A 16,032-nucleotide genomic window follows, 5' to 3' on the forward strand; every position below is an offset into this window, starting at 1 on the left:
GAGGACAGTGGATAGCAGGCGGCTACCCTCCATATCAAATAAAGGTCCTGATACATTCAACTTGATCAATATCAAGTTTTATTAACAGGAACAAAAGAGATAATGTCCATTTTCCTGCCACGTGTTGTTTTACCAGGGTGTACTGAGAATACTAAAGCATAAAATTCTTTCAAGTGTAATGTACCACGGCAAAAATATAATTATTTAGCTCCTTTTTATACACAACAGTTAAGTCTCTTTTTAGTTGGTAGAACAAACTGGCCCAAAAAGAGGCCATAGTCTGCATCACTGGGAAGAAAATCAGTCATCAACCATCAAATGTGTGTGTGTGTATGTCCATATATATGTATATGGCGACATATCGATATACATGGAAAAGAAAAATTAAGAACTTAATAGACCATCTTCACCCCAGCAGCCCCATCTGCCTTCTTCCTCCCCTACCAGTGGTTTCCATCTCCATGGAGTTCTTCTTGGATTTTCCTAATGAAACAATGAGGTAGGAATCAAAAGAAAATAGCGTTAGGATCCTGACAAAGTAACCATTTTCTCAGCTCTGGGTTTTGTAGGCCCTCTTATTCGAATAAATGCCAAATGTCTTAATTTTTCCCCAGTAGTGACACTAGGGGCAAGACCCACTGTCATTTTCGAGACCAATGTCCCTTCATCAAATGGCCAGCAGCAAAAATCTTTCAGACAAATGGTTAACTGATGCAAATTAATAGGGCCACCATCACTGCAGTGCGATATGTTACAGGAAAAAGAACAATGAACTGCACGAGAAAGGAAAAGAGCAGTGTTCGGTTACAAAAACATTAAACCCCAGCTTGCCCTCAGCATCAAGACTAATATTTTTCATCAATTGAAACAGCTAAGAAGGCAAAAGATGAGATTGCCTGGGAGAGAAATATACGCACGGGGTGGGGGGAAACTGTCATCTGTATCCAAGGGTTTCACGCAACATTTAGGGCAAACGCCTTTGTTCCTGGGCTTGGGAAGGGAGTGGGTGGGTGGGTGATGGAGGGATCAGATGGGTCGGGCCCGGGCCCTCCACACCCTGCTCTCCGGCGCATGCGCGAGGCCAAGACAAAGGAATAGGTAATTACAGTCCGGATTCATTCATTTTGCCCGCAGTACTGAGGTCGGTGAGCCCAGGTTGTAATCCCTGCGAGGCTGATCCACACCCCTAGAGCAGGAAGACCACCTCTATGCCAGTGTTTGATTTTAACCTGCCGCAGATATGCTAGTGGCCTCGCGGCAGACCGAGGCGTGGTTGTCAATCCTGTTCCAGGTACTAAAAAATGTACCCGTGTGCGCTGCGTTATTTTAAGCAGGGTGAAAATTACACAGGCAAAGACTGTTCACGGAGTTCGTTTCAAGGCGGAAATGTCTCTTGAGGAAGCAGATAAGGAGCCCAGCCAAGCGTTCGATGAATATTCATGAAAAGAATGCGGTTTGTAGCCACGCATTATGTGTGCGCTCGGATCCAAGGATTCTGCAATTTTTATTCTTTGGGGAAGCGGGGAGGAGGCGATTGGGCGAAGAAGGGGGAACAGGGGCCAGGCGTCGGGTTTCAGTGTTAGCGCTTTAGGCAAAACCTACTAAACCCCAAATCTTCGCCCCCGGCCGGGCTGGGCGGCAAGGGCCGCGGGCTGTCAGGTTCAAGCTCACACCCTCCGGGCCAGGGCCGCCAGTGAAGGCGCCCAGAGCATTCTCCGAATTGAGTGCCGGAGACAAGGAAACGTTCAGATGCAGCCCACAGGCTAATGGCAAGGCAGCTCGGCCCGGTCCGGGGCTGGGGCTCTGATCGGCTCAGTGGTGCTTCGGAAGGCACGCTGTCGTGTGAACCTCGCATTCCTCGGCCACCCCAAGCCAAGATTCAGGAGTCCCAGCGGCCAAGGAAGCCCATTTGCTGAACCAAAAAGCCACCTCCTTCCTTCTGATCACACCACGTCCCCCCCGTATCCCTTCTCCCCCTTACACTCCCGCCCCACCCCACCCCCACCCTTCGTCTCCTGCCGCTGCGACCCCCGCACCCAGCGCCTTCTTCCAGGCGGTGAGCCGCGAGGGTGACAGCCTCTCCCACCAGACTCACAAAACCGTCTCTTCGGGACTCAGTGCACCGCAAGGGCTTCACGTTCGGCAATCTCCTGCTGCATTAGCAGCTTTCCTCCCGCTACCCACCACCAACTCCGCTTAGCAGGCTCACCAGCCCCCATCCCCCCAGCCTCCCCCACCCTGCGAGCGGCTGCAGCCATCCACCTCGGGGGGCCGCCCCCTCATCTCCCCAGTTCCCCGCGACGCGACGGAGCCCTCCCCGAGGGGTCACCCCCCACGACCAGCGCCGTCTAGTCGGGGGCCCCGCACCACTCCCCCTCCCCACACCCCCCATCCCGGGCCGCGGCGCCGAGAGGGAACAAAGGGCCTCGGGCGGGGGGGGCGGGTGCAGAGGGGAAGGAAGGGGGTGGCGGTGGGGGAGAGGGAAGCGGAGGCCCCCGGGGTGGCCGGCACCCTGGGCCCGCGGCGGCTGCGGGGGCCACCGGGGCGCGCCTCCTTACCGGGTCTGGGTGCCTGTGGCCGCCCCGAGGTGATCGCGGTGCCGCGGAGGGGCCCGGGTCGCTGGGCGTCGTCCGGCCGGGTGCCTGGCCGCTGGGCGGGAGGCTCTCTCCGCGGCTCGACGGCGGGGAGCCCGGAGAGAGGAGCGAGCTGTCGCGCTGCTGCCGCCGCCGCCCTCGCCGCTGCCGCTACTGCCCTTGCCGCCGCCGCCGCAGCCTCTGCATTTCTCGCGCGCGCGCTCCCCCTCCCCTTCCTGCCCTGCGCCCTCCCCCCGCGCGCCCGCCCGCCCCGCCCCCGCTCGCCCCGCCCCCCGCTCGCCCCGCCCCGCCCCTCCCGCCGGGGGCCCCGCCCGCCTTCCACCCGCTCCCCTCGGTCCCCCAGCCCCGCCGGCCCGGGCACCCCCGCCTCCCTTCTCCTTCAAAGGGCTGGTTCCCCTCCTCGCCCCCTCCCCTTCCCTCCATCCCCGGGCCCCTCCTGCCTTCCTAGCCCACTCCCAACCCACCTCCCCTCCACTCCTCTCCAGTCGCTGGCCCCCCACCCCCGTCGGCTCCCCTCCCCCCGCAGCGCCGGCGATGTTTGGGGCACACACACACACAGTCTCGCTCTCCAATGCGCCCCCCTTTCTCTCTGTCTATTCTGTTTGGAACGGTTGGGTAAGAAGGGCTCGGGCTCTCGCTCAGACCTTGAGGGGCCGCCTCGAGGTGGTCCTGACGCCCCCTGCCCCTTGCTACCGTTTCTCAGCATCCCACCCGAACGCTCGCGACGTCCGGCTGAAATTCTGATACTCGGGCGGGCAGTGAGGTTCGGGGAGGGAGTTGACCTGGTGGCTCCCTTCAGCCCATCAGGACCGACGCCCGAGGGTGGACAGTGTTCTCCCGGGGCAGGCGCGTCTGGGCGGCGCCCGGGTGCCCCGAGTATGCTGCGCCCCGGCAGGCTGCGGCTTTGGACCAGCGCGGCGCGGAGGTCCAGGCGGCCAGGCTCGCGGCATCGCCCCTGCGAGGATGGTCTCAGGACTTGGGAGAAGAAGGAGGGAAGACCAGAGTCCTAGGCACGGAGCCGTCGGGTTTTTGTTTTTGTTTTGTTTTGTTTTTTGATGTCTGTGCTTTAACGGAGGCACCAGTTCTCAGGAAGAGCGAGTTAGCCGAGACAAGCCGCACAGTGCCAGCTCAGAAACGCACAGGTCAAAACCATGGCCAACTGCGGAGTGTGGGGTGTCCCGGCGGGGGCGGGCGGGTGCTGCCACTTTATCACAGGAATACAAACTAACCACCAGGGTGGGGATATGTGCTCACCTTGCTTATCAGTTGGTCAGAAGCAAATGCGAAAAATAACGTAACACGACATCGCTTAGAACGGTATAGCTCTTTTCCTTAGACAAAAGCCAATTTTACCCTTCCTGCAAAACCCTTCTGAGGCTTTGGAACTTTCATTTGCGGCATTTGCGCGCCCCCTGGCGGTATCTGGATTGCTTTCCGGCTCGCCCACATCGCAGCAAAGAAAACCAAAGTATGCTGCTGCTGCTTCTCCAGGATGGTTCTGCCCTCTTGACCTGGGCGAGGAGGATTCGAGGATAGGAATGTTATCCAAAGCCGGAATGACATAGTGTAACCATATGTTACAAGGAGTCAGACGCCAAAGGCAAGTGCATCCGCATTCAAGTGGGAAAAGGTAAGTCCATTTTCGATTAACAAGGAAAAAACTTACCAGAATTTAATTGCTATATTTAAATTAAGCTGGGTGACAGTATGAACCCCATACAAGCCTCGAAGTTTTGCAGTGGAACAAGGCTCCCCGACTGTACTGATATTTACAGTTTATACGGGCCACGCCAAATTAGACAAAGGCGTGAAAGCTGGAAATGTTCACCTATGAAAGCCAAAGGGGCAAGGGAATTTTGCTGTCTTTTTCATTTTTTTCTTTTGTCTGTTTCCCATTTAAATGAAATAACGAAGTGTGTGTGTGCGCGCTCAGTCGCTAAGTCGTGTCCAACTCTTTTCGACCCTTGGACTGTAGCCTACCAGGCTCCTCTGTCCACGGAATATTCCAGGCAAGAATACTGGAGTGGGTTGTCATTTCCTCCTCCTAGGGGATCTTCCTGACCCAGGGATCGAACCCACATCTCATGCAGCTTCCGTATTCACAGGAGGATTCTTTATCACTGAGCCAAAGAAGTAAAATATAGTACAAAAACAGGGAAGCAAATTACAAATAAAAGCATTTTATTTATTTGAACATAAATGTTCAATAATTTTCTATGTTCAGTGTATGGCCCTCATTCCAGCACATTATTTATGAAGTTAGATGTAGGGTTACTCAGTCTCCTGTTTTGGACAGATAATTTTCTGATGGAGGTGGGTATTGGGTGGATCTGTCCAGTGTACTGTAGGTTGTTCATCATCACTATTGATCTCTATCCATCCACTAGTTACCAGTAACACACACAGAAACCCACACACATATCACCGCCCCCACCCCCACCCCACCCCCACCACCCGTGACAGGCAAAATGTCACCAGACATTGCCAAACGTCCCCTGGGAGGCAAAAATCCCTCCAGGTTGAAAACTATTGGGCTACAATTTTTTTTGAACTGTTATGAGCAAGTCTTTAAGTTTTAACCCTATTCAATTAAATGAGCATTTACAATTTTATGCTCAAAACATGTACTGAATATATTTGTTAGGGTATCTGCATAGTTATTTCATTTAGCATTCAGTTTTTATCCCTGTGATCTTCCAGTCATGTAAACTCATCCCAAAATGAGTAAATATACATTCCTATTGTGTTTGCGTGGTGAGTCTTTGGGTGTTATCTTCTATCTTTTCCTTTTTCAATTAAAAAAAAAAAAAAAAAAAAAAACCCTAACAATTAATGTTTGGTACTTTCAGTGCTCCTAGCTAAATTTTCATGCTGAAGAAAACAAGCCTTTCAAAGGTGTGGTTAGAATATAGATCACAGGTTACCATAGAAACGGGAGGCAAAAGCTTACATCAATGAGACTTCAGGTCTCCTCAGTTTTGTCTTCCATCAGATTTGTTTATTTAAAAGATTTTTAAAGGAATTCTTCTTTAATGAATTAATGATGTAACTGGCTGATAGGGCTATTAATCTTAAGAATGAATATTTTCCAGTATTTATAGATATGCACCATGTAGTACCCAACATGCTATATCTGTTATATCCCCATACATTATAAAATCCAATTTGTTGATGTTTTTAGTCTCATTTTTAGTTGTTTATCTAACATCTTACATTTTTAAGATGCATGCTCTTGAAAAGTTGTTTTTATTTTTTTTTAAACCCACACTTAGGGAATTAATGACTAAGCAATTTAAAGCTCTGCAGTTCAGAAAATTGTTAATGTAAACTACTATGGATGCCACTAGCTGTTTAGATTATAGACGAATTAACTTGGAAGTAGATGTTAAAGGTGCAGTTTATGACAAATGTAATTAATTTTCAACATTATATTCATGAAACTAAAAACTGCTTAACTCTCTAAGAGGAGTGAATAATTTTTAATAAAGCTAGGCTTCCTGGGATGTGAAATGAATTTCACTGTCATTTTCAATTGCCTACATATTTTGCTTCAGTGAGGCATAACCTGCATTATGGAAATGTTCATCAAAAAGATAAATGATTCAGTGACTACTGATTTTTACTAAAGGATTCGCTGTAGAATTGCTTGCAGTGAAATGGACTCATGTCACCTAAATTAGTAGGCTTACAAAACCTCAATGTGTGTTCAGCTTTTCAAATCATATCTATTGTCATTGAGACATATAGGGTAGTTTATTATGTAGACCTCATCTCACCTCCAAAGCTCACCCACAGCTCCCCTCTGGGTACCTCTCATATCACCCACCGAGGCCAAGCACCTTCCCAGTTCCCCAGCCTTTCCTCCAAAACAGTGAAAAGAGAATTACGACCCCAGATAATACCTGTGGACCAACATGAATGAAGCAAAAGCATGGTGACAGTCGTGTCACCCCACTGTTCCCCTAGCCACCGTTGCCTGACATCTTTTTGACTAGCTCTTGTTCAGGACTACTGAATTAATGCAAACCCACAGAAACTTCTATAGAGAATTTGATCAATTCAACAGGACAGCTAAGTATTGGGCGAAGGACTGAATTGCTGCAATTTGTTGACAAGATCTCTTCTGTGAATTGCAAGCTAAAGGTTAGACAGGCAATATTACATATGAAAGTAGATAGCTTTTCTTTCTTAAATAATTAATAATTTTTAAATGAAAGGAAAATGTTGACATTTGCATATTTACCTCCTCTTTCTGCCCCACTCCCCACACACACCCCCACCACCATTATTACCATCTCAGCCTTCACATAGCCAAGAAAGGACTTTGCTTCAGTTAGTGGTTCTCAAGCGAGGGCTCTTCTGAGTCCCAGAAGACATGTGGCAATATCTCCAGGCTTTGGGGAAAACTCATAATGGGGGAAGTGCTACTAATAGATAAAGATCAGGCATCTTTAGATTTAACTAATTCAACTAATAGATAAAGATCAGGGTTACTGCTAAACCTCCTACAATGCACATAGAACAGCCCCCATAACAGGCAGTTGCCCATCCTAAAATGTCAGTAACAGCGAGTGGAGAAACCTTGGTTTAACACCTGATGTTTCTGAAGAGCACATGCTGCCTGAGGAACTGTCTCCTGCTGTGGTTCAAGGTGTCAGTAGAGGCAGCAGGTCTGGAGGTGCGAAGGCTTAACAGATTTTCCTTTGAGCAGGGGCTGCATTGCGCCTTGAACCCCTTCATCACCGCCTTTCTTGGCTAGATCACAGATCTAGGTGGTGACTTCCAGAGCCATGGCAAAGATTTTTAATTCCACTGTATTACTACATGCTGAATAAATGGAAGAAAACAACTTCCCTGGGTCCCCTGTTTCACGCGCCTCTTTATGTCCTGTACGAGGAGAGCTGGAAACCTGAGCCAACGTGTGTTTACCACCAAACCGTGGACCTGAAATGCAAGGAGCAACCTGGCCTTGGCACCACACTGGGAACATTTTTGCCCAAGATAAAAGACGGATAAAAAACAAATCTTATCCTCTACCTGAATAGTTCTCATTCCCAACTCCCTCCTCCCTTTCACAGACAGGAATTTCCCCACCTATCCTGTAAATCCCAAAGCACTTTATCTACTCACTAGCATTTTCTATGAAGAAAATACACAAAACTAGACATAGAAAATGTCAACTACAAATCGGCACTTGCCAAGAGCATTGACAATGACTGAACAGCAAGGGCATTTGCCATTTGCCTCTGCAGAGATGGGCTTCCCTGGTGGCTCAGAGGGGAAAGCATCTGCCTGCAATGTGGGATAGCTGGGTTTGATCCCTGGGTTGGGAAGATGCCCTGGAGAAGGAAATGGCTACCCACTCCAGTATCCTGGCCTAGAGAATTCCATGGACTGTATAGTTGATGGGGTCGCAAAGAGTCAGATACGACTGAGCGACTTTCACTTTCACATTTTGATCTCAATCCTTGCATCTCCTTATATTTAGAAAAGCACTAAATCCCTTCATGGTGATTTCAGATCCTCACTACTAGCAGAAAACCTTTTGTTAAATGAGTGCTTAATGGTTCTGAACTTGGTCTTCTCCAAAACCTTATATATTGATCTTCCCCCGCTACCTCCTTGGAGCAGTCTCTCAGAGGTATCTGAGGTGCTGCCTCCCAGGCTGCAGTCCTCATTTTGCCCCCAGATGAAACACTTAACTCACAACTCTCAAGTTGTGCATCTTTTTTCGTTGACAAAAACAAACCTGTGGTCACCAAAGGGGAAAGGTGGTGGAGGTTTAGTCACTTAGTCGTGTCCGACTCTGCAACTGTGGCCCGCCAGGCTCCTCTGTCCATTGAAGTCTCCAGGCAAGAATACTGGAGTGAGGGAAGATTCCCTTCCGCAGGGGATCTTCCCCACCCAGGGATTGAACCTGGGTCTCCTGCATTGCAGGCAGATTCTTTACCACTGAGCCACCAGGGAAACTCCAAAGGGGAAAGGGGGAAGGGATAAATTAGGAGGTTAGGATTAATGGATACCTACTACTGTTTATAAATATGACCTGTATAAACAAGGACCTACTGTATAGCACAGGGAACTATACTCAATAGTTTGTAATAACCTATAAGGGAAAAGACTTTGAAAAAGAATGTGTGTATATATAACTGAATCTGCATACTGTATGCTTGAAACTAACATGATACTGTAAATCAACTTACTTCAATATAAATAAGTGAAAGAAATACATAAAGCCAGTGATCAAAGGATGTTTGCCTCCCAAACCAGTGAGGGCTTTTTTCAAGCACTGCTTACCTGTTTCTGCAGACACAGGGCAGGGGATTAGAACAGAGGGACCTTGGTCTTGGGGAAATAGTCCTTCATTCTTTGGCTGCCCTTCCTCCATAATCACCCATTAAGCTCTTCAAATAACAAGTGACTTTACAATGGCATAAAGAATGTTGTAGAACACTTTTTCACATGGCTTCCCTTTTGAGCGAAAGAGACTATAGAGGTTCCAACATTAATTATTGTGAAGCTTAAGACCAGCCCCGTTTCTTGTTACCACTTGCTTCTCTCTCAGATCAAATACCCTACTGGCATTTTTACTTTTAACTTCAATGCAAGAAATAATGCCCCAAATAAATTGGTTTTAAGTGCAAAGTAAGTTGCCAAGCAGAAGGCAGAGAATGCACTTTTTTTTTTTTTTTTTTTTGCTGTAAATTAGTAAAGCGATGCTGCTTTGCCTACTCCTCCAAGTGCAAATACTGTCAAATTCCAACATCTCCCCAACTCTGCTCTTTGGAAAGACTCCCCAAGACTTCCAAACAGAAACCATAACCCTCTTGCTTCTTAAGCCTAGAAATCTCCTACTCAACAAAGTTCAACGTAATGTCAAAAAGAATGATTCCTCCCCAAACAGAAAAGCAAAATAGTAAGAAATAAGAAAACCAAATTGCAAATGTATTCAAGAAAGAGCTGGCGAAAATGGTTGAGGATGTCTAAAAACCAACCAACCACAAAAACAGCTATTGTATCAGTAGTTTTAACGGGACCTGAAAGTCATCTGTGAAAATGAGTGATGGGCCAGGAAATTGGACAAGCAAGAAAAGCATGGTTCCTGTCTTAGAGCATCAGCATTTCTGGAGGATTTGGAACAAAAAAGAAAAGCAGTCTCATTGTAGTAATTAAGAGACTCATGTGATCAAAATCAAACGCAAGGAAAGATGTCAAAAAAACAACTTCTTAGGTGCCTAAAGTAAGTCCCTGAATTATATAGAAAGTATTACTGTTCCTATATTATGCTATACATACATACATACAGAGGGAAGAGCTGCAGGATTTCAGCCCAAACTGTTCACTGTAGCTCTCAGTGGGAGTCGGTGTCGTTTCAGAGGTGGGGCAGAAGGTTACTCAGCTTTCTAATATCATGTTCTCAAGTTCCATATTGAATGACTGTTTTTGCAGTGACCACTCATTACTTTGGGAATCACAGTGTATAATTTTGTACACTGCTTGGGAGACCTGGGCTAGGAAATCACTACTTGGAAACTGCCTTCTCATCAGCATCCCTGGCACTCTGTATTTTAACACCATACTACTGCTTCTTGCATCTCTCTGCTTCTTCACCTTGAAATTAGTGGCTCAGTTTGGATGAAGAACGTGGCCGCAGCCTTGGCACTCTCCTTTGGGCTGCTGGCCGAGGTCCCTGGGGTGCCCTAATCCAGTCCACTTCTAATGCAGAGAACTGCCTCCCACTCCCAGATTCTGAGACGGGGATTTCATTAATAGGAGGAACAAGATTTTAGTCTATAGTTAGTTCCTGCCACTCCATCTATGTAGTAACTTAATTTTTGTATTTGCATAATCAAAACAGTTCTGTTTTCTTTATCACGTGGTTTGTTATGTCTTCCTCAGTGCATCAGTGAACTTCTAGTACACAGTATTGTTGCTGAATCAAAACCACCTGAGCATTTTATCTTCTATCAAAGACTAGTTATCTCCTTTCTGCTAAAAATGCTGCGGTGACAGTTTTGAACACACGGTTCTCATCTTTTAAAGTATTTCCTCAGTTCCAGTTTCTAGAAAGAGGACCCATAAATTGATGCTATGCTGATTTTTATGGTTTTGTTCTCCGGTAAGATTAAACAAATTTGCTGCAACCAAAAGAACCTAAGAGAACCTACCTCTCCAGAGCTCCAATGCCAAAACATTTTATAATGGTTTTAAGTTGCATATTAATTACAGACAAGATTAGACTCTTTTCCCAATGTCGATTCATTGCTTGGATTTCATTTGATGTCATAGTCTCAGTCTCTTGTGAAGAGGTTAATATCAATTCTATGGATAAAAGTCTTCTATTAGTAATTGTTCATCCTATTAATCATTTTTTTTCAATGGAAAAATTGATTGCATTTTTACAGAGCCAGTTTCTTTGGCATCTGTTGAAACCCAGCAGAATGTGACTGGGTAAGACTGTCCTCTCAGTGATTGAGTTGACGAGGTTGGCTTTTAGGTGATAAATGGTATCAAATCCTAACTTTGCCTTCACTTTCTAGCCTTACAATCCTTCTTGGCTTGTAGCCTTAGTCTTTTCATCCGGAAGATGGGAAAATTACCAATTTCATTGGACTGTTCTGAAAATTATATGAGAAAATGAATGTAAAACTCTTAGCCAATTCATAAAACATACTCAGAAAAATGTGTTCTAAGGAAGCTAATTTTGCAGCCCCACCAAGATGACCTTTGAGGACGGGATAAAATAACAAAACCTGAGTAATGAATCAGGGAAGACAGGAGGGTTCAGAAAACCATAACGGAAGGCCTGAAGTTTGTTGCTATGTTTGCACAAAGAATTTAGCTCCAAGTTTCTTGGAAGCCACGAGAAAAAAAATCAAAATATTATGGACTACTAATTTTTCTGATAAGGGAAAGCATTTCAAGTATGTCAGAAGGAACAACTCTTCCTAGCAACCAGCTTTAAGAAGAATCTATCTCTATATCCCTTTCTGTAAAAGACAATTTCTTAAAGGAAAAATTTTCAGTAATGACTTTTACTGGAGATACGGCAGTTTTCTCATGAGGGCATTTATTGTATCAATCTGCAAATGCAGAAACCATCTTAGTATAATTCTATGAAAACGTTTTTATCAAAAAAGGAAAAGTAATGAGGTCCAGACCAGCAACTGTGGCTGGAGCACATAGATTCTCCATGTGGGTGGAGGGCACAGGAAGGGAGCAGGGAGCGTCTCCTTGGACTGGGCATGGTGTCCACTGTGGGAGCAAGGTCGAATCCAAACATGTGTCCGCTCTCACCCCCAGGCCCTGGCGCTGCCTCTCCCCTTCAGTCTCAGGCAGAAGGTTTCAACCCGGGACTCCAGGCTCCCAGAGGACTAAGGAGTGGCCATCCGGGAGCTCCTCGCCCTCACTCTTGGCTCAGTCCAGTTCAGTTCAGTCGCCCAGTCCTGTCCCACTGTTTGCGACCCCATGGACTGCAGCACGCTAGGCCTCCCTGTCCATCACCAACTCCTGGAGCTTGCTCAAACTCATGTCCATTGAGTCAGTGATGCCATCCCACCATCTCATCCTCTGTCATCTCCTTCTCCTCCTGCCTTCAATCTTTCCCAGCATCAGGGTCTTTTCCAATGAGTCAGTTCTCCCCATCAGGTGGCCAAAGTAGTGGAGTTTCTGCTTCAGCATCAGTCCTTCCAATGAACACTCAGGACTGATCTCCTTTAGGATGGACTGATTTGATCTCCTTGCAGTCCAAGGGACTCTCAAGAGTCTTCTCCAACACCACAGTTCAAAAGCATCAGTTCTTCGGTGCTCAGCTTTCTTTATGGTTCAACTCTCACATCCATACATGACTACTGGAAAAACCATAGCATTGACTAGATGGACCTTTGTTGGCAAAGTAATGTCTCTGCTTTTTAATATGCTGTCTAGGTTGGTCATAGCTTTTCTCCCAAGGAACAAACATCTTTTAATTTCATGGCTGCAGTCACCATCTGCAGTGATTTTGGAGCCCCCCAAAATAAAGTCTGTCACTGTTTCCACTGTTTCCGCATCTATTTGCATGAAGTGATGGGACTAGATGCCTTGATCTTAGTTTTTTAAATGTTGAGTTTTAAGCCAGCTTTTCCACTCTCTTTCACTTTCATCAAGAGGCTCTTTAGTTCCTCTTTGCTTTCTGCCATAAGGGTGGTGTTATCTGCATATCCGAGGTTACTGATATTTCTCCCTGCAATCTTGATTCCAGCTTGTGCTTCATCAGCGCAGCATTTTGCATGATGTACTCTGCATATATGTTAAATAAGCAGGGTATACAGCCTTGAGGTACTCCTTTCCCAGTTTGAAACCAGTCCATTGTTCCATGTCCAGTTCTAACTGTCCCTTCTTGACCTGCATATAGGTTTCTCAAGAGGCAGGTCAGGTGGTCTGGTATTCCCATCTTGAAGAATTTTCCAGTTTGATGTGATCCACACAGTCAAAGGCTTTGGCATAGTCAATAAAGCAGAACTAGATGTTTTTCTGGACTTCTCTTGCTTTTTCTATGATCCAACAGATGTTGGCAATTTGATCTCTGGTTCCTCTGCCTTTTCTAAATCCAGCTTGAACATCTAGAAGTTCTCAGTTCACGTACTATTGAAGCCTAGCTTGGAGAATTTTGAGCATTACTTTGCTAGCGTGTAAAATGAGTGCAATTGCATGGTAGTTTGAACATTCTTTGGCCTAGCCTTTCTTTGGGATTGGAATGAAAACTGACCTTTTCCAGTCCTGTGGCCATTGCTGAGTTTTCCAAATTTGCTGACATATAGAGTGCAGCAGTTTCACAGCGTCATCTTTTAGGATTTGAAATAGCTCAGCTGGAATTCCATCACCTCCACTTTGGCTGCTTCTTACTAAATGCCAGATATTTTGGAGTAAGGTGATTCAGATGGTAAAGAGTCCACCTGCAACACAGGAGACCCGGGTTCCATCCCTGGGTTGGGAAGATTCCCTGGAGAAGGAAATGACAACCCATTCCAGTATTCTTGCCTGAGAAATCCCACGGACAGAGGAGCCTGCCAGGCTATAGCCCAGGGGGTCGCAAAGAGCTGGACACGACTGAGCAACTAACACACTTTCACACTTAAGTAAAAGCTGAGGTGCAAAAATCAGCTTCTCAAGTATTGTACTGACTGAAAAATGATTTTAAAAAAATTTGTATTTTAAAGTTTTCTTTTTCTTCTTTTAAATTTAAGACTCTGGCTTGTATTTTGGCCCAGGGAGGGGTCCCCCAGGTCTGCCTGAAGGGGTGCTATGGGAGTCTGGTGATGGACACCCTTCCAATGGGACTCGCTGCAGACCCTAGCAGAGCGCAGAGATGGGGAGGCAGCGTAGAGCCCTGAGGGCTGAGAAAAACAGGATTGGCCTAAAGGACATGTTTAACTACTGCTAGAAAATACCACCCACTGCTTAAATGTGTATGCTATATGATGTTTCTTAGAGTTATTAACTGATCATCTCAAAGGGATTGATACTTTTTTAAAGGTAAATTTAAAAACTGAAGTTAAACCTAGAATCCCTGTCTTCAAAAATAAACAATCTAGGGAATTCCCTGGTGGTCCAGAGGTTAAGACTCCATGCTTCCATTGCAGGGACTCAATCCCTGCTCAGGGATTAAGATCCTGCATGCTACATGGTGTGGCCAGAAAAACTAAGCAAATAAATTAAAAGGCATAATAAAACTACTTTAAACAATTAAATGTTTTATTTTTTTTCAATTAAATGTTTTAAAAAACAAAAATAATCTAATGGAGAAGCTTATAAGGCCCTCCTAGAAAGGGCCAAAATACTAAATATTTTAGGTTTTGCAAGCCATGAGATTTCTGTCTGCCACTGGGACTCTGCCACATCAAAGGAAAGCAGCCATACAGACCATAAAGCCAAATGGACATGGCTGTGGCCCAATAAAACTTTATTTGCAAAAACACATTGGCAGGTCAGCTTTGACATAAGATCAGCAGTTTGTCCCACTCTGGTATACATCATTAATAATTTCCTCCCACTAAAATCGCCAATCTCTAACCTTTCTTTTCACTGAGATAAACTCCACCCATTCTTTTAAGTCTCCATGTCCATTCAGGTGTTTTTTAATCCACTCAAAACATTTATGAGTGACTGGGTGACCTATGAAGTGATGAAAATTTGCATATAATCTTGATTTTCATTAAAAGGGGCTTGCACTCCCTTCTGGGGTCCATTTGATCTTAATCTCATTAATTTCACATTTCTTATTCCCATAATGGAAATAAAGCTTGAAATATTTGTCAGTCTAGTCTGGAATTATCTCCTTGTAAAGAAGCAAAGTGGAAGAAAAGAAAGCAAATGAAGCCAGCCAACTAGAAGAAAAGATAGCACATCTAGGGAAATAAAATAATAGACATAATAAATGCCAGACAGTGCAGGACATTTTTCTGAAAGGAACATTTTTAATATACAATAAAATGCTTTTCTTTCAAGATATAGGGTATCAGATGAATTCTAGTTAAATAAATAGATGCAGATCCCTTTCAATTCATCTTAGATTTATTCCTGGAGATGGCAGTTTATAATTTTGAGTCTGAATTAAAATCTTACTCTATCATTAAATGTTGAGAACTGCTCAAAGGTTTAAATCTAGTTCAAATCTAAAATGCAGTTGAAACAACAATGTTTTGGGAATCTGTCTTTTTAAATCACTTCACATTTAGAGCTGAAGGAAGCCATGTAACCCAGGAATGCCCAGCCAACACCGCCTTCCACATCCAGTTGGGGACTGCTAATCCATCAATATCAATCAATCACAGCATTCTTTCCCTGGGCAAAATATTCTTTGTTATACTATACCCAAGGTGCCAATTAGATCTTACCCCAAGGCTGATATGTAATCGTCATCTCCAATGTATTCCAGGCCCTCACTTTACAAATTAAGAAGCCATTAGATTAAAGCATCTTTCCAAGTGCTAAGCACAATTCTTATCAATGTAGTGCCTTTTCTGGGGCTTCCCGGTGGCTCAGACAGTAAAGAATCTGCCTGAAATGCTGGAGACCCAGGTTCGATCCCTGGGTTGGGAAGATCCCCTGGAGAAGGGAACAGCAACCCAGTCCGCTATTCTTGCCTGAAGAATTCCGTGGACAGAGGAGGCTGGCGGGCCACAGTCCATGGGGTCGTACAGAGTTGGACATGACTGAATGACTAACATTTTCACTTTCTCGTGCCTTTTCTACTTCTGTCTTCCAAATGCCAGATTACCCAGAGACCAGGGTTGGGTGGGAGTTGCCATTCTTGCAATATGAATTCATGTGTAAACTAAACATTTATCAAGCACCTAGTAAATGCCATGAACTCTGCCAGAGTGCTGAGAATTTAGTAATAAAGAAGGCCGGCGAGGTCCTTTTGGGCACAAAGGATACAAACAAAACCTTGAGGAGT

The 16,032-nt window shown here is 45.5% G+C and overlaps 1 protein-coding gene and 1 non-coding gene across 2 annotated transcripts in view; both read right to left on the bottom strand.

The window, feature by feature from the left end:
• Positions 1 to 2,752, bottom strand: part of BASP1 (brain abundant membrane attached signal protein 1) — a 52,009-nt gene extending 49,257 nt beyond the window's left edge. The window contains exon 1 of the mRNA XM_061129310.1: positions 2,559 to 2,752. The gene's annotated coding sequence lies outside the window, so the exon portion shown is untranslated. The remainder of the gene's footprint in view (positions 1 to 2,558) is intronic.
• Positions 2,753 to 8,490: 5,738 nt separating this feature from the next.
• On the bottom strand, positions 8,491 to 8,561 carry TRNAC-GCA (transfer RNA cysteine (anticodon GCA)). The gene has a single exon. It is a non-coding gene; the product is annotated as a tRNA-Cys (tRNA).
• Positions 8,562 to 16,032: the final 7,471 nt, after the last annotated feature.

The sequence above is a fragment of the Dama dama genome, chromosome 25, assembly GCF_033118175.1.
Source record: "Dama dama isolate Ldn47 chromosome 25, ASM3311817v1, whole genome shotgun sequence".
Classification (NCBI taxonomy): Eukaryota; Metazoa; Chordata; class Mammalia; order Artiodactyla; family Cervidae; genus Dama; species Dama dama.